Source organism: Belonocnema kinseyi, chromosome 3 (genome assembly GCF_010883055.1).
Source record: "Belonocnema kinseyi isolate 2016_QV_RU_SX_M_011 chromosome 3, B_treatae_v1, whole genome shotgun sequence".
In the NCBI taxonomy this organism is placed as follows: domain Eukaryota; kingdom Metazoa; phylum Arthropoda; class Insecta; order Hymenoptera; family Cynipidae; genus Belonocnema; species Belonocnema kinseyi.
Window position 1 is genome coordinate 51,701,607 of NC_046659.1, and position 17,708 is coordinate 51,719,314.

Consider the following 17,708-nt stretch of genomic DNA (forward strand, 5'->3'; position numbering starts at 1 on the left):
TGTATCATTTACCTTTCAGCAGTTCAAAAAGATGTTCAAATCATATAATAACTATTTCACGTGTGACAGGGCGACAATCTGCCGCCCCTAAAATTTTGCCGCGCTGTGCAGAAACACAGTTTGCACAGTCGGTCGCGCCAGCCCTGCCAACGGTGGGGTGCTCTGGCCAATCACAGGTATCGTAGAGAGTATACCTAGGAACATCATGACCTGATACCTCAGTTTTAGGTCAGCCCTGAAGATGTGAACTGCAATGTTTACGAAACGTCGGCAAACAATTCGTAGTTTTTTACACGAGTGAAACCCGAAATATCTCTTTTTATCCTAATGAATCATCGTGAAAGCATAAAATCTATTATAAAAAAATTAAATTTGTTGAAATCATATTAAGATTCATTGCAATTTTAGACACAGAACTCATCCCTTGGTGTCTTCTTTGATTTTATACTAATATTTTGTAATATTCGTTAAATATGTATAACATGGAAAAGATAGGTTTTTGATTTATTCTTTTTCATAAAAAGATAAATCGGCGCGCGCAAGACTGCTATTACGTTATAAAGCGCACTCCTTCATCTTCTCCGGTTCAATAGACATTGTTGGGGATACGGAAATTTGACATGACCGAACTGTTTTCATTTCAAAGACTGACTTAACTGGAAGTTGATTCTAATTGTATAGAAGACGCCATTTTTAACAGTCGACTTTGCGATTTTAAACATTTCTTAAATGAAGTGTGCTGGTAATAAAAAATTTTAGAAGAACCTTTTCACTTTGAGATGATGTTGCCGCATAGAACCTGCTATACCCTAACGAAAGAAATCTCTGAGTATATTCTAAAGATTCTCCAGGGTCAGAGAAGCTCAGAGAAATAGTCCGCAGACACTCAGGTAGATATATTTAAAGGTCTAGGTAGCTCTTTTAAATGTTTTAAAGGCTTTAAAATGTCCTTTTCGAAATTGAAATAGAAATACGATCATAAATAACAAGCAGAGAGGCTATATCAATAGAGTAGCCGAAACTCAAGGGTTCTTTGTTAAGCTTTCGGATTAAAATTTAGAAGTGGATTGAATGAGATTCGCCAAAAAAGACAACATTTTTAAATATAACTAGAAAGTTGTATGTTGGTATATAAGTTATAATTATTACTAAATATAATGAGAAAATTCATCAATTAAAAAAAAATGTTAATAATTTGAATAGAAATTTGAAAAGGGAGAATCGGGTTAGCGACGGCCAACTACTGTAAATAACTCTGCCCGCCCGGTAGGTGACGAATACAAAAGGAACATTATATTACTGTCGCACCACTATTAAAAGGTCTACTAGAAGGACCTTGAAAGGGATCCAAATCTCTCAGACTATCTCAGAGACCAAATCATTCAAATCGACTCTGCTTACAGACTCAAATGGGCCAGGCTATTTCGCTTGAGAATACTTAGAGATTTCTATCGGTAGGATATATATGGGAATTTATGCGAAAAGTTTCATTTTCTCAAAAAAAAAAGTTTTAAAAATAATCTTAAGGCCTACATTTCAAACTTTTTTCCTACATTCAAAATATATGCACGGAGAGAAATGTCAAGAGATTAATTCACGGAAGCGCGAGATTTTAGAGCTACAATATTTACGTGCTGTAGAATCTTGGACTCAATATGATCTAAAAGCATAAAACTTGAGACCTGAGAGCAATGGGGCGTGGCCTAATGTCTGAAACTTCGAGAAATATGCTTTAAAAGCAAGGGTTCCGTGATGTTAGTTCGCTCGCCTAAGCGTGACAAAATCAAGGAGCACTGCCGTGAATTATTCTCCCAAAATTTATCTCCCTGTGTAGAAACAAATTTTTTTAGCTTTGCCAATATTTTAGAGAACGCACGCAGTTTGCACAAAATATTAACATTAATAAGTCCATAAGTTTAATTGAATGAATAATATCTAATGAATTTAAAATCACAGAGGTTTTTTTCTTCTTTTTAAATGCTCAGGATAGCCCCCAATAGCATATAAACCACTATCTGCTTGATTAAAAATATATAGCGAGTGTTTGAAAGAAATAGTGTGAATTTTGTTTGAAAAATCCGAAACTTTATTACAGTGAAATCCTTCAATAGCCCTCTCTTCTATAGTCCATCCGAGATTTGACGTTGCGCAGCAGGTACAACAGGAGGTGCGCGGGGTCTGCAGTTTTCATCCATGTGAGCACTCAGGTGTGAGCAAACAAAAGAGGAACGGGCTATAATGAGTTAGTTTCCACCCACCGCCAGCCTCAAAATCGGCAGTATAGAAGAATTTCGCCATATTAAATTTCAAATCATACTTCATCGTTTATTTTAAATCAAGGTCTGTTGTTCTTCTATTACTGACATGTATATCCTGACCATTTCGAATGTAACAATTCGGAAATTAAACAGTTAGAAGAAAATATATTATCATATATATTATTCGTATAACGAAGTATTTCGAAATGTCAAAGAAAAATAAAAGTTAAACTAAATTTCTAATCTTTCTTCTATTATTACGCTGAGGTTTCTTTTAAGCTTCTGATTGACATTTTGTTGTCTGCTTTTGCCTTTTTTCACAGTCAAAACTCGTCATTTATATTATTTTATTTAACAATAATACAAATGAATATGCAATGGTATAATTAATTCATTATCTGATAATATTTCTAATAAATTACTTTGCAATTCGTCCCAACCCGAGTAAAAATATTTCGTTTTGAGTTCGACTTGGCTTGTCTTCAGTTCGTCTCCAAGATCAGCTATTAGGTTAAGGTTTACGACGAGTTTTGAAGACTTATTTCCCGTAATACTCCGCCCTTTGCGAACTATGGACCCATCGGCAGGGCCTGTGATTTCCAGGAATCAGGTAGCTAGGCTGGGGCCAAACAGTTGACATCTGCTAAGGATTACAATTTCGCGACCGATATAACTTGTAATTTTGTAGTAAATGATTTGCTCATTCAAAATTCGGAACTTGACAGTGTCAATAACTACAGGCATATACAATTTTCCATAAAAATATTAAAACTGTCATTTTCTACAAGTATTTAGTGAACTGTTGGCGATTGGAAAAAATGGATAACATTTTAGATTTGCCGTCCAAAGAACATAATTATTGCAGTTAAACCAAATTATTATTGCATACAAAATAAATACCATGGGGATAAATAATATAAACATTCTGTAAAATTTACAGCGGATTAGTGATGACCATCGGAGGTCTTTTCGAGCCTTTTGTTGTCGGTGTCCTTGAGTTCGGCTTGAGAAGAAAAATTTCGACTTAAGATCAAAAATAAAGTCTCGCTCGTGGCCCTGGGCGAGACTTACAAAAACATCTTGTCTTAAAAAAACAGTATAAACAGAACAAACAATGATGACAGGAAAATAAATATCTTCCTTCTAATTTTAGTAATAAAAAGCACCGTTCACTTAAAGAAACAAATGCACTTAAAACAATGTCTGGTAAGTCAACCAGAATTCTCGTTAAATATGCCCTCACTTACGAAAACACGGCACTTTTATGGTAACATCGTGTTGGGCCAATGAGGTTATCCTTAATCCTTAATATGAAATCTCTAAACGTATTGTCGATTTCGATTGTCACACTACTCGATTTTCATTGCTATATGCGTGAGACACGAGTTATGAATGGGTTAGACAGAGTTGGAAAATATTGAAACAATTGTCACGATTGCTCGTTCTTTGATAGCTACACGCGTGCGAAAGGGACACTCGTGAGTCACCGTGAGTTAGACAGTAATGGAACGTTACACGTGTTTTCTTGAAGTTAAATGATCCCAACGGAGCTGGCTTTATCTGCGCTTGCTTGGATTTGAGTGACGTTCATTGGCTACGGTGCTCGTCTGTACTTGATTTTTAAATACTTACGCGAACTAGAGCCAAAGAGCGACGCATAGTTCAAGCATGCGCAAGTATTTTTGGATCATTGTTGGGAATAATAATCGAATCAAAATTCGAGGTCGATAATACCAATCAACGCTTCTCATTTACCACCACCTTTCCACCCGTACCACTGCAATCGCAATACAGAGCATCTGCTTGTTAGTTATAATCGAATTCTTATTTCAATTTAAGCCTCTCTGCTTCTTATTTATGATCGTATTTTTATTTCAAGTTCGGAAAGTACATTTTAAAGCCTTCAAAGCATTTGAACGAGCTATCTGAACAATTAAATATATCTACCTGAGTGCCTGCGGAGAATTTCTCCGAGCTTCTCAGAGCCTTGAGAATCTCTAGCATATACTATGAGATTTCTATCGGTAGGGTTAGTATATTTTTAATTATAAGTTAATGTTTAATCAATTATTTTTTGTTAATATAAACATTAACATTAAGCGAACTGCTGGTCGCAGAATTAGATAATTTTAGCCACTTAATTGTAAATGTTCCGTATATATCTACAAAAATCTATCAAATATTATTTTTTGCTATGAAAGCTTACGAAAATGTATTACAAAAACTTTAAGAAAATTAAGCTTTTACTGAAATTTTTCTTACAAATTACACAAAGATTTCATTCAAATTTATAAATAGTTTAGTGAAAAAACAGAAACTATTTTAATCAGCAGTAAAATCAAAAATAGACTTTTATGTTTTCATCTTACGTCTTTTTGACAAATTTCTTTACTACGATCAGCTCGCTCTGGAATTGCAAAATGTAACATTAACCTCAAAATCTCAATAAGTTGCTACCGCATTTTTTATCAGCAATGAAATTTTATAACAAATGCCATGCATCACAGGAATAATACTTAATGTTTATATTGAATGCAAATAATAAATAAAACATTAACTTATAACTAAAAATACACCAATGTTACACTAACTTTACTCAACATCAGAAAAGTACCATTAAACTCCTTGCACTTCACCTTCACAACAAAATAGCTGTATAAAATGTATAGGCTTCCAATGTTTTGTGTGCTTTTAAAGAAAATCAAGTTTCAATAAAAAATATCAAATTTTAAACAAAAATAGAATAATTCAGTTTTTAGTATATAAAACTTAATACTCAATAAAAAAATGCAATTTTTTACAGGTTATTTAAAATTTTTAACAAAACAGGCGAATATGACAGCAAATAGTAAAAGTTTTAACAAAAAAGATGAAATTTCAATCACAAAGATTAATTTTCTATTTAAAAAAATCTTTTTTAACAAATAATAGAATTTTCAACTAAATTAATTTTCATATCCAAGTGCAATAATATATAAAGTATTAAAAATAAGTTAGAATTCACTTAAATTCAGGCAGGTTCTACACATTATATAGAAGAATCTTTCAGCGATTAACATTTTTTTATAGTAAATTATGCAAGACGTTTTTTCTGATACAAGACAAAAAGAATGAAATTTGGACATCTATGTTAAGAATAATAAAAAACAGATTGATTCTTTAACCATAAAATAATTTTTAACAAAAAAGATGAAGTTTCAATTAAAAATATTAAATTTTAAACAAAAATAGAATAATTCAGTTTTTAGTTTATAAAAGTTAATATTCAATCCAAAAAATGAAATTTTTTACAGGTTATTAAAAATTTTAATTAAAACAGATGAACTTGACACCAAATAGTAAAAGTTTTTACAAAAAAGATGAATTTTTAATCACAACGATTATTTTTTAATTAAAGAAAAATGTTTAAAAACAAATAATAGAATTATAAACTAAATTCATTTTCAATACAAGAAAAATATTATAAAAAGAATTTAAAATAAAATAGAATTTACTCATGACCAGGCAGGTTCTACACATTATTTAGCAGAATCTCTCAGCGATTAAAATTCTTTTATAGTAAATTATGCAAGACGTTTTTTTCCGATCTCAGACAAAAAAAAGTCGAATTTGGGCATCTATGTCAAGAATAATAAAAAAACAGATTAATTTTTCACCCATAAAATAATTTTTAACTAAAAAGATGAAGTTTCAACAAAAAATATCAAATTTTTACCAAAAATAGAATAATTCAGTTTGTAGTTTATAAAGGTTAATATTCGATAAAAAAAATGAAATTTTTTACAGATTATTTCAAATTTTAATTTAAAAAGATGAACTTGACACCAAATAGTAAAAGTTTTAACAAAAAAGATGATATTTCAAACACAAAGATTAATTTTCTATTTAAAAAATTGTTTTAAACAAATAATAGAATTTTCAACTTAATTAATTTTCAATGCAAGAACAATATTATCAAAAGTATTTAAAATAAAATAGAATTCACTTAAAATCAGGCAGGTTGTACACATTATTTAGCAGAATCTCTCAGCGATTAAAATTGTTTTATAGTAAATTATGCAAGACATTTTTTCCAATCTAAGACAAAATCATCGAATTTGGACATCTATACTAAGAATAATAAAAAACACATTAATTTTTTACCCGAAACATAAATTCTCTACGAAAAAATGATTAATTTTCAACCAACAATGATATAATTAAAATTTTCCTTAGACATTAATTTTTAACAAACAAAACAAATGAAGAAAATAGTTTAATCCTAAATAAACAAGATAAGGTTTTAACAAAGAAAAATAATTTTCTACCAGAAAAACGAATTTTCAAATGAAAAAATTAATTTTTCATCCTGAAACTGTGCAGTTGAATTTTTAATCAATTTTTAACAAAATAGTTGAACCCTTTTCAAAAAGATCAGTTTTCAACTAAAAAAGTTAAATTTTTAATTAAAAATATAAATATATAGAACCAGATATAGGATAATTCACTTTTAGTTAGAAGAATTAATATTTAACAACAAACAATTAAATTTCAACAAATTAATTGAAATTTTACTAAAATAGATGCATTTGATGATACATACATAGTTGAACTTTCAAGCAAACAGATGTATTTTCAACCAAGAAGTTTAATTTTATATAAAAAAGACGATGTTTGAAACAAATAATTGAATTTTCAACCCAAAAATATCCATTTTTAATTCCAAATTTCAGTGTTTCGCCAAAAACGGGATATTTAAATTTTAAGTTAGAGAATTTAATTTTTAACAAAAAAAAAGGAATGTGCAACTTAATAGTTTTGTTCTCAATCACGAAGATGAATTTTCAAACGAGAGGACTAATTTGCTACCGAAATAACGAATTTTCATCTAAATATGTGCATTTTCAAACCAAAGGGTTGAATTTTCAACTACAAAAGATCAATTTTTAACTTTAAATATCAATTCTCTACGAAAAATGATATAATCCAATTTTACGAGTATCTTACATAAATTAATTTTGGAGTAACTTTAAAAAAAAACTTTCAACAGAATAGTTAAATTCCTAATTAAAAAGATGAATTTTCAAGGAAATAGTTTTGTATTTCTTACAAAAAACACAAATTTTCAACAAAATACATAAATTTTCAAAGAAATAATTCCATTTTCAACTAAAAAAGATCAAGGTTCAATAAAAAATATCAAATTTTGAACAAAAATAAAATAATGCAGTTTTTAGTTGATAAATGTTAATATTCGATTAAAAAAATGAAATTTTCTACAGATTATTTTTAATTTTAACTAAAACAGATAAATTTGACACCAAACAGTAGACAAAATGTTGGCCGATATCAGAGAATTTTATTAAATCTATGAAAAGTACACAATATCTTGTAAGTACGCAACTTTACAATTGGAAGCAGTATTTTTTATTTATATCTTAGTTGTGAACTAATAAAAAATGAAAATCACTTATTTTTAAATTTAAATTATGTTTAATTTTATGAAGAACTATTGATAAATCTTGTAGTAATCTTAAAACATTTTTTTATTTTAAAGAAGTGCAATTGATGAGAAAACAATACCAATGTGATCGAAAAAGTTTTGTCATCAAATTTTTATTTAATGAAACCATTTTCAATCGAAAAAGTTGTTTACAAATGATTTTTTCAGTGACGTATATGTAATTATATTAAATTTTTTATTATTTTATTACTTTTTTGTTATTTCTCAGATGATCTGTTTGTACGAAATTTATTATTATAAATTGTAAGAAACCTTATACAGATGTAAATTGTTTTCGACTAAATTAATTTTCATTCCAGGAAAAATGTTATAAAAAGTATTTAGAATAAGATAGAATTCACTTAAAATCAAGCAGGTTCTATACATTATTTAGCAGAATCTCTCAGCGATAAAAATGATTTTATAGTCAATTATGCAAGACATTTTTCCCATATAAAACAATAAAAAGTCGAATTTGGATATCTATGTTAAAAATAATATAAAACAGATTAGTTTTTTACCCACAAAATTAATTCTCTACAAAAGACGATTAGTTTTTAACCAACAATAGTATAATAAAAATTTTCCTTGAAGACATTAATATATAGTTGAAGTTTCAAACAAACAGATGAATTTTCAACCAAGAAGATTAATTTTATATAAAAAGACGATGTTTGAAACCAATAATTGATTTCTCAACACAAAAATATCAATTTGTAATTCAAAATTTCAATTTTTTACCGAAATTGGGAAAGTTAAATTTTTAGTTAAAGAATTGAATTTTTAACAAAAAAACGGAATTTCCTACTTAATAGTTTTGTTCTTAATCGCAAAGATAAATTTTCAAACGAGAAGACTAATTTCCTACCGCAATAACGAATTTTCATCGAAATATGTGCATTTTCAAACCAAAGGGTTGGATTTTCAACTAAAAAAGAAAAATTTTTAATTTCAAATATCAATTCTCTACCAAAAATGATATAATCCAATTTTATTTTACATAAATTAATTTTTGACTAACTATGAAGGAATTTTCAAAATAATAATAATTGAACCCTCAATAAAGAAGATGAATTTTCAACCGCGAAGATTAATTTCCCTGTTCAAAAAGACGGTTTAAAAAATTTATATTTTTAACAAAAAATTATTTTTTCACCAAAAAACGAATTTTTCATGTAATAATAGAATCCTCGAAACAAAGATGAAATTTCAATCAAGAAGTTTATTTTTCTACCAAAAATAATGAATTTTCAACAAAATTCTGAATTTTTAAATACTGCATCAAAACAGATAAATTTATTTCCAAATAGTTCAATCTTTAACGAAAAAAGGTCGATTTTAAACCAAAAGGATTAATTTTCTACCAAAACATAAAAATGTTAAAAATTTAATTATTAAGTACAAAAGGTCAATTTTCAATTTAAAATATCAATTTTCAACCAAAAATAGTGAAATCGAAATTTCTTTTAAAGAAATATGTTTTTGACAAACTGAAAAGGATTTTTTTAAATAACTCAATCCTTAATGAAAAATATTAATTTTCAACCAATAATATTACGTTTCTACAAAAAATTACGAATCTTCTACAAAATCTAGAAAGTTTCAAACAAATATATGATTTTTATCTAAAAAATTATCATTTTTCAACAAAAAGTAATATAAGTAGATTTTATCATTATAGAAATTAATAAAAAAAAAGAAATTTGAAGAAAATAGTTGAATTTCCAATCAAAAAGGTTCGTTTTGAACCGAAATAGATGAAGCCTCAATTATGAACTTAATATTCAACGAAAAATTAAATAGTTCAGTTTTTAGTTAAAAAAATAATTTTCAACTTAAAGAAGTACAATTAAAAAAAAGCTGAGTTCTCTACCAAAACAGATTGCAATTAAAAATATCAATACGTTTATAACCAAAAATGGAATGTTAAATTTTCACTTCAAGAAATTAAAATTAAAATAAAAGAATTGTCAGAAAAATGGTTGAATCCTAAATCAGCAAGAAGAATTTTCAAACAAGAAGATTAATTTTATACTAAAAAAGACGAATTTTTCACAAAATCCATAAATTTTTTAACAATTAATTAGATTTTTAACTAAAAAGATTAAACTATAATTTAAAAAATTACTTTTTCAATAAAAATGTCATTGTTTAATTTTCTGTTAAAAAAATTAATTTTAACAAAAAAAGTGTTTTAAAAATTATTTCAAAGGAGATCGAATCCATTTACCATTAGGCAGATTCTGTAATTCAAGTCTTTGAATCGATCAGGAAGGAAATTTTGTTGTTTTTAGATTAAATTTTAAGAAAACTATTTTTTCGTCATAAAAAAATTCTATGTCTAAAAGATTAATTTTTAACCAATAAGATTAATGTTTTACAAAAAAGACGATTTTTGAACCAATTACTTGATTTTTCAACTATAAGGGACCAGTTTTTTAAAATTTGTTGTTGAAAATGTTCAACAATTCAGATGCATTTTTTTATGTCTTGACTAAAATTGTTTCTTGGTTAAAAACTCATCTCTTTGGGTAGAAAATTGATTTTCTTACTGAACATGAACACAACGAAAATGTATTCCTTTATGTTGAAAATTCAACTGCATTTTAAAACTTGCCTTTTTGGGTGGAAAACTCAACAATTTTGTAGATATTTTTTTTCTTTGTTCGTTCTAGAGCTTTGCGCTCGATAATATATGCATATATACATCTGCAACTGTAATTTGGTAGTTGTCAGTTATCTTTTGTTAAAGCTCCTTTATTGAGGACTCAATTATTTTGTTTAAAATTTGTATTTTTTGTTTGCATTCGACTACTTGGTTAAATGTTAAACTAAATGAGTAAAAATGGATCTTTTTTGAGTTTTATCTCTTTTTTGAGTTTACCTTTTACAAATGAATTTTTTTGTTAAAGATTAATTATTTTAGTTAAAATGTATCTCTGGTTAAAAATTAAAAAATTTTCTTGAAATGAATTTTTTTTGATTCAATTGAGCTGTTGTTGTTTTAGAATAATATTTTTTAGTTTTTGGTTGAAAATTTATCTACTTATTTAAAAGTTTATTCATTTTGTTAAAATATTATATTTTTGGATGAAAAAGTAACAATTTGATTGAAAATTCGTTAATATTTTAGGACCGAAAATTAAACTTTTTCATTTTCAGTGTAAACGGTTTTGTTAGAAATTTGGCTTTTTGATGAGAAATTTGCATTTGACACCGAATAGTTTAACTTTTAACCAAATAGTTACATTTTCAACATCCAAATATAAATTTTAAACTGAATGGCCAAATTTTCAAACAAAAAATATTAATCTTTAACTAAAAAGAGTTGCATTAAAAAAAAGAATTCTCAATGAAAACGCAGTTGAATTTTCGGACCCGCATGTAAATTTTCAACAAAGTAGTTGACTTTTTAACCCGCAAATATGAATTTTAGATAGAAAATGTAATATTTGATATTTCAACGAATGCAGATGCTGCCAAGAGATGCTTTGTAAAATAAGGAAACGAATTTTCAATCATAAAGATTCATTTTCTATAAGAAATTCGAATTTAAACCAAAAGTAGCAAAGTTACTTTTTTACACAGACAATTAATTTATTTCCGAAAAAAAGAAATAAAAAAAAATAGTAAATTTTTTAACCAGAGATGCATTTTTAACTAAGATTATGAATTTTTCAACTAGAAAGACGGATTTTAAACAAATAAAGAATTGCCAGTTAGAAAATAAAAAAATTTATCCTACTTCTTAGACTTTTAAGTCAAGACTATTTTTCTGTAAAACAGCTATAACATCTTAACCCTCCATCTACCACCATCAACCAAATTTTTTACAACACCTTCACCCCACATGATAATTTTTCAAATAGTTATTTGTTGAAAGTGTTATTTTGAATACAATATTTCATTAATTTCAATGTCATTTGAAATATAATAATTATTATTTTAATTTTAAACAAAATATTTATATTTTTCATAAACTTTAATGTGATAAGTCGAGGGGAAAGTGGGAGACTTAACTAAGCCCAATAATCGAAAATTGGCAGAAATTTGCTTTACAAAGTAGTGTAATAATTTGGTATAAATCGGAATAATGAAACAGTTATTACTAAAAATGTTATGACATTGAACGCATGGACTAATGTTGGGGAGACTTAACCAATATTTTCAGGGAAGAGTTTACCAAGTGGCAACAAGCTTATTACATGCTTTTTTCAACATATAAGGTCATTATTGATTATTACAAAAATTTTACTAAATTGATTTATCAAAATTGTGGTGTAAAAATGCAAAGTTCATTATTTAAAGAATATGATTATCATCAACGTGAGCTACAAAATCGTACTAACTGCTATTCATCAATATTAGATGTAAATTAATCTTTAATAAAAAAAGCTCATTTGAAATAAAATAGTTCATTTTCTACCTAAAAATAATGAATTCGTTGAAATTCTATTATAAAAGATTAATCACAGTTTCAGATACAGAACTCATCCCTTGATGTCTTGTATTATTTTATACTAATATTTTTGTAACATTCATTAATAATGTATAACATAGAAAAGATAGGCTTTTCGTTTATTATTTTTCATAAAAAGATAAATAGGTGCGCGCAAGACTACTAGTATTTAATGTACATTTCGATACAAGAGGCCAAATGAGCAGTCTGCTCACTGCTGGTGTGAAGGCCCAGCACGAACTCAAAGGCGAGGCGAAGCCGAGATGTAGGGACAATTACAAATAACAATGCAATTCCTGATATTTTCTACCGTTTACAGATTTTGAATAAACTACAATGACAAATGACTAACCCAACTTAATCCGGAACGATGTTCACATAGTGAGCAAAGTGTTTTGGTAACCATGGAGATTATTTTGCTCACCAGTGAAAGCATTTTATTAACGGAGGTTGGGAATTTTGCTCATTGTCTTTATGCACGATGCGGAATCGTCCATTTTCGATGACTGTGAACGGTGGCTAATGGCGGTTTTTGAATTGATGTGTAAAGAAAAAGATTGTTTTAAAGTGAAGTTTTGCTCATTCCGAAATATGATTTCACCATTAAAAATTAGTGTGAAAGGTCGTGTGACGCAAAAAGTAAAACAATTGAATTTCTTAATTTGACTCACTTAATATTATAAAGCATAGTACGGAAATTAATATTAGTGCGATACTTTTTGCGATTAAAAGAAGATCTACTTGCCCTTTTTTCAAATGATCAATAACAAATTTGTACATCCTTTTTGGCTGAACAACTTTTGTCAAATAATTGTTTTCCATGCCTTGTGTTGTTCCTCAAAAATTCTAATTTTTTTGTTTTGAATATTATTTTTGACAATTAAAACAAATACTACGCCCTCTATAAAAAAATTATTGATGATAAATTCAGATGAATTTTCTCTATTTTTGGGAAGAGCAACTTTTTCTATTCATTTTTCCCATAGCTTGTGTCGTTTGTTCAAAAATTTAATTTTTGAATTTTTAATGCTGTTTTTTTACGAATGTGTCGTATAAAGTGATTCACGACAAATTTTTAGATCTCTCTCGGGTGCATAATTTTGGTTCATTTATTTTTCGTATTTTTCATACTTTGACCGTGAAATGGAATTTTTTATTTTTCATTAACGGTTTTCTTATCTTGAATTTTTTCATACTGTGCACTGTTTGGATTGAAAAATACTTTGTTTATTTATTCTGAAAATGCTATAACTCTCTTAATTTTTTTTATGGACAAAAGTCATGAGGATAAATTGTTCGAATTTCCGAGTATTATAGATAGCCATACATAGAATTTTTTAATATTGAAGAAAGTAGTCTAAACATTTTTGCAAATGCTCTAAATTTTTGATTTTACATTCAAAATAGGTGGCTAACGATCTCTCCTTTCTTTTTAGAACCTTAAAAAGTGTGCCAAAGCACAATTCAACCCGAGTAGTCTTTCAAAAGTTATCCGATATACAGACAACCACAGCGAGAATGATAATGACCTTAACGTCAACGACAGACACAGACGTAAAAACTATTTTTTCTGACTAGGGGGCCTTAAAACGTGGAGATTGAAAGAAAAACGCGATAGTCAGTTTTCACATAAAAACCATACTTTCTCATTATAATGAGAATCTAAAAATTAATAATTTGAAATTGAAACGTTTTAAATTCCAATCAAAATCAGGATGAGTATTAATAATGTAAAATGATTTTCCTACTTTTCTTGTAATGTGCCTTCTTTAAACATATTTGCAATATTAAAGGATATTATATATTATTTATTAGGGATATTTTCAGTATTTGCAAGTGAAGAGAGTGTCTATAAAAATACCCGATGATGAGGAATCTGAAGCAGGCCTCGTACTTCGTACGTAAACACATAAATTGACAAGTCGCTAATAGAAACATTCCTAATGTGCGACCAACACTTATAATTACGTACTTAATCTCACAAATACACACGGTCTTTCATGTAAGGTAACAGTGAAATACTTTGAAAGGTATATGATCTTTCGTTTTCCTTCAAGATCTAAATTATGGAATCAATATGGCTATTATTTACCCACTTATCCTCATAATTCAATTAAATAATGAGGAAAAAAATGTTTTAACTCTTATAATAGCAATGACATTACATCAGAACGAGATTTTCTACCCTACATTTATTTAAGATTTATGACGATAACAAAAAGTTGAACAATTTCAAATACAATGGAGTCGATTGAGAAAAATCTTCATCTCTTCCGGAGAAAACATTAATATTTCATTTATTTGACAAAGATTGCAATTTACGGGGCAAGTATATTACTAGAAAATAATATTTTCAAATTAAATTCCATGGAAAGTAAATTACATAAATATACAACGAAAGCATTTAGAAAAAGAAGAAGGTTTTTAAGTGTTATTTAAATAAATAGATTTTGCTCCTAACATGAAACTATACAGTTTGATCCTTCCATAAGTAAAAAGAAGTTTGTCACGAGTTTAAAAAAAAAAATCTTAATTAACAATAGCATGATAGTTTTTAAGCTATTTGTTACTAAAAGTAAGTTCCTCTGACAATGCCTAATGCATTACGTTCACTTCCTCTTTTGCGCAACCAAAGACCTTGATTAACGTACAAGAGGCGATAATATACTTTTTTTTGTTTCTAAAAAGTTCATTGAAATATCAAAAATTGTGTAAAATTAAATTAAATTTAAAAAATCATTTCACAATGTAATAAAGTCAATTAAGAAAATGAAGGATAATGCTTAAATCCTACTTTATTTCATTCTGAAGACCATAGAGTTTACATTTTCTAGATTTAGGGACCAAATAGTTTTCACCAGTGCGAAACATGACATAAACTCTACAAATAGGAGGAAACTGCTACTGTACACAAAATTCCAAGTCTATACGTTCGGACAGTCCGCACGCTTATGTTGCATTTACTTTGTTGCTTATTTTATAATACAGTTAAAATCTACACGTACTGACCTGGCAAGGGAAGGGTTATGGCTTGTGTTCGAGTGCGGGGCGTGAGTGGAATTCGAAAGGGGTAACTCAGTCAGGAACGCTAAGAACTTACCTGTCAGTTGCCGGTAAGTTCTCAAGCGATTTTTTTCGAGAATTTACGATAATTTAAGCTTTTAACCGAAATAAATGTAAACTTTTGAGCACAAAGGGGTTTCATACCACCAATGTAGATTCTTAATAACTTAGGAAATATTTTTCAAATTATTAACTAAATATTAGCTGACTACTTTACTTTCAAAAACAAGCCAGATTATATAAATTTCATGCAATTGTGATTGGATTTAGATAAGCTCATTTATGTTATTTGACTTGTTGCTAAAGCTTCTTAATGTTTTAATTTTCTAGTCCTAAACAAGTACAGGCTAGACCATCGTTGAAGAATTTCTAAGTATTAAACCCAAGCATTTTTTGCACGTTACTAAAAAAACCAAGGAGTTTAAAAGTATCAAAAATGAAAAATGAACATTAAAAAAATTAATTTTTTCCCTCATCATCTAGTCAGCCTTTTCGGGCTCTAATCGGGTGCTAACTAGCCCGCCATGACCAAAAATTTGTATAAGTGTTTAAATCAAATATTTTCTTGCACAGTTCCAAAAATATTCAGGGTATTTGAAAGTATAAAATATGAAAAATGTACTTTAAAAACTAAGATTTTTTCTTCTATCATAGAAACAGTGTTTAAAATAATTTTCAACTTCAACCATCAAAAATAGTTTTTGACAACACCGCCTGATTATTGCTAGATTAGCTCATCCAGACTGGCGCTAGATTAACTTGGTCAGACTAGCGTTTGACCATACAAAAAGGTTTTACTTCTACTCAGAGACGAAATCATCTTGACAGCACCACATTTGCGGTCCGAACGGCCCATTCTGGCCCTGAATGGTTCCCTGATGACTTTCTTAGCGAGTTAAATTGTCAAGAAATTTTTCCCTAAATCCTGCCCTTAAATCACACTTTTCATACAAAAATCGCAAAATTTTAAAAAGGGATATTACAGACACCTTGAGAAAAAGTATTTAGAAAAAGGAGAATATTAATTGATATGCTAATCGTTTGGCAACAAAAATTAATTCATCTGAAAGGGCAAACTTTTTCTGTTTTCAGAGACTACCTAGTAATATAATTATTCTTTGCCAAACTATTGCTATATTGATTTTAAAATAATTGATTCAAATTCAGTGATCGACACCCATTTTGAACTTAAAATAAATATAAAGTTATTTGTGAGAAATAGTTTGTAATTTCTTTGCTATAGGCAATAAAAAAAGTCATTTTATATAATTGTGGGTGCTTGTAAAAGAAAAGACGAAGTTTTTTTTCGACAAGGAATACCTTCGATATTGTGTGATTATGTTCATTTGATCAGGCCACGAATTTGTCAAATTTATTCTGGGTTGTCGGAGATTTATTTTTGAGGTTCGGAAATCCAAAATCAATAAAAAATATTTTTTAAATTAAAGAAACTTAGAAGGCGATGTCCTATGAATAAATAAAGCGAATAGCAATCATAGCAACAGGGATATCAATAAAAAAGTGCGTATAATGCCCTAAAAACTTCTTTGTGTTATGTGTCGTTCGCTAAGAGATACGTATGTCATTCACTGGTTTTTAAGTTGCGATAATATTTATTTGATTATATTGCAAAACATAATCTTCTAACCTCTGAAAGTACTTCAAAATAAGAAATGCTGTGACATTTTTTATTCGTTTGCCAAATTGTATATTTTCAAGGAATTCAGAATAACACTGTAAAACCAATTCACGACGAGAGGCCACCACCACTTGTTTCCCTTCACGTCAATTCTGTAGTTGCATATTGCATTGATTGCATTTTCATGTAAATCAACACCTCCAATATGCTGATTATACTCAGCTATAACTTTTGGCTGAGGATCTGAATCCTTTTTTTTTCTTTCTTGTTATACCTTTTAGCTCTTACTAGTAGTTCATTAGTGCAGTTATTCGTTGCTACTGTCACCACAAACTTATCGTTCCATCTAACCAACAAAATTTTCTTTATTGTCAAAAGTAAAATCATAAGTACCACGATTTTTTTCTTGATGCTTTTCACAGTTTCCATTGTGCTGTTACATATACGGTTTTCACGAATTGTCCCATTAGCACACTGAAAAAAAATTTGCATTGAATCAAGTGGGCTAATTCACTTGGCTGATTTTACTTGAGAGAAGCAAGTATCTTCTTTTTACAAGAGACCGATTTTCTTGAATCAAGAAAATAATAGAATCAGGACAACTATTTGAATCAAGAATACATTTACTGTAAGCAAAAAACTGTTGAGTTAATTTGTTACATTATACCAGGTGTATACATATGAAACCGGTATTGCCATTTAGCAGCCAGTAGGCACACTTGTAGGCACTGTCGGAACTTACCATTTGTGCTAATTGGCATACTGTCATCTGTCAACAATATCCAATACCAAACATTTCAAGTTTCA

General features: G+C 28.4%; 1 protein-coding gene across 2 annotated transcripts in view; it reads left to right on the plus strand.

The window, feature by feature from the left end:
* Positions 1-17,708, plus strand: part of LOC117169986 (carbonic anhydrase 2-like) — a 123,181-nt gene that overhangs the window by 36,033 nt on the left and 69,440 nt on the right. The gene's annotated exons all lie outside the window — the stretch shown is intronic.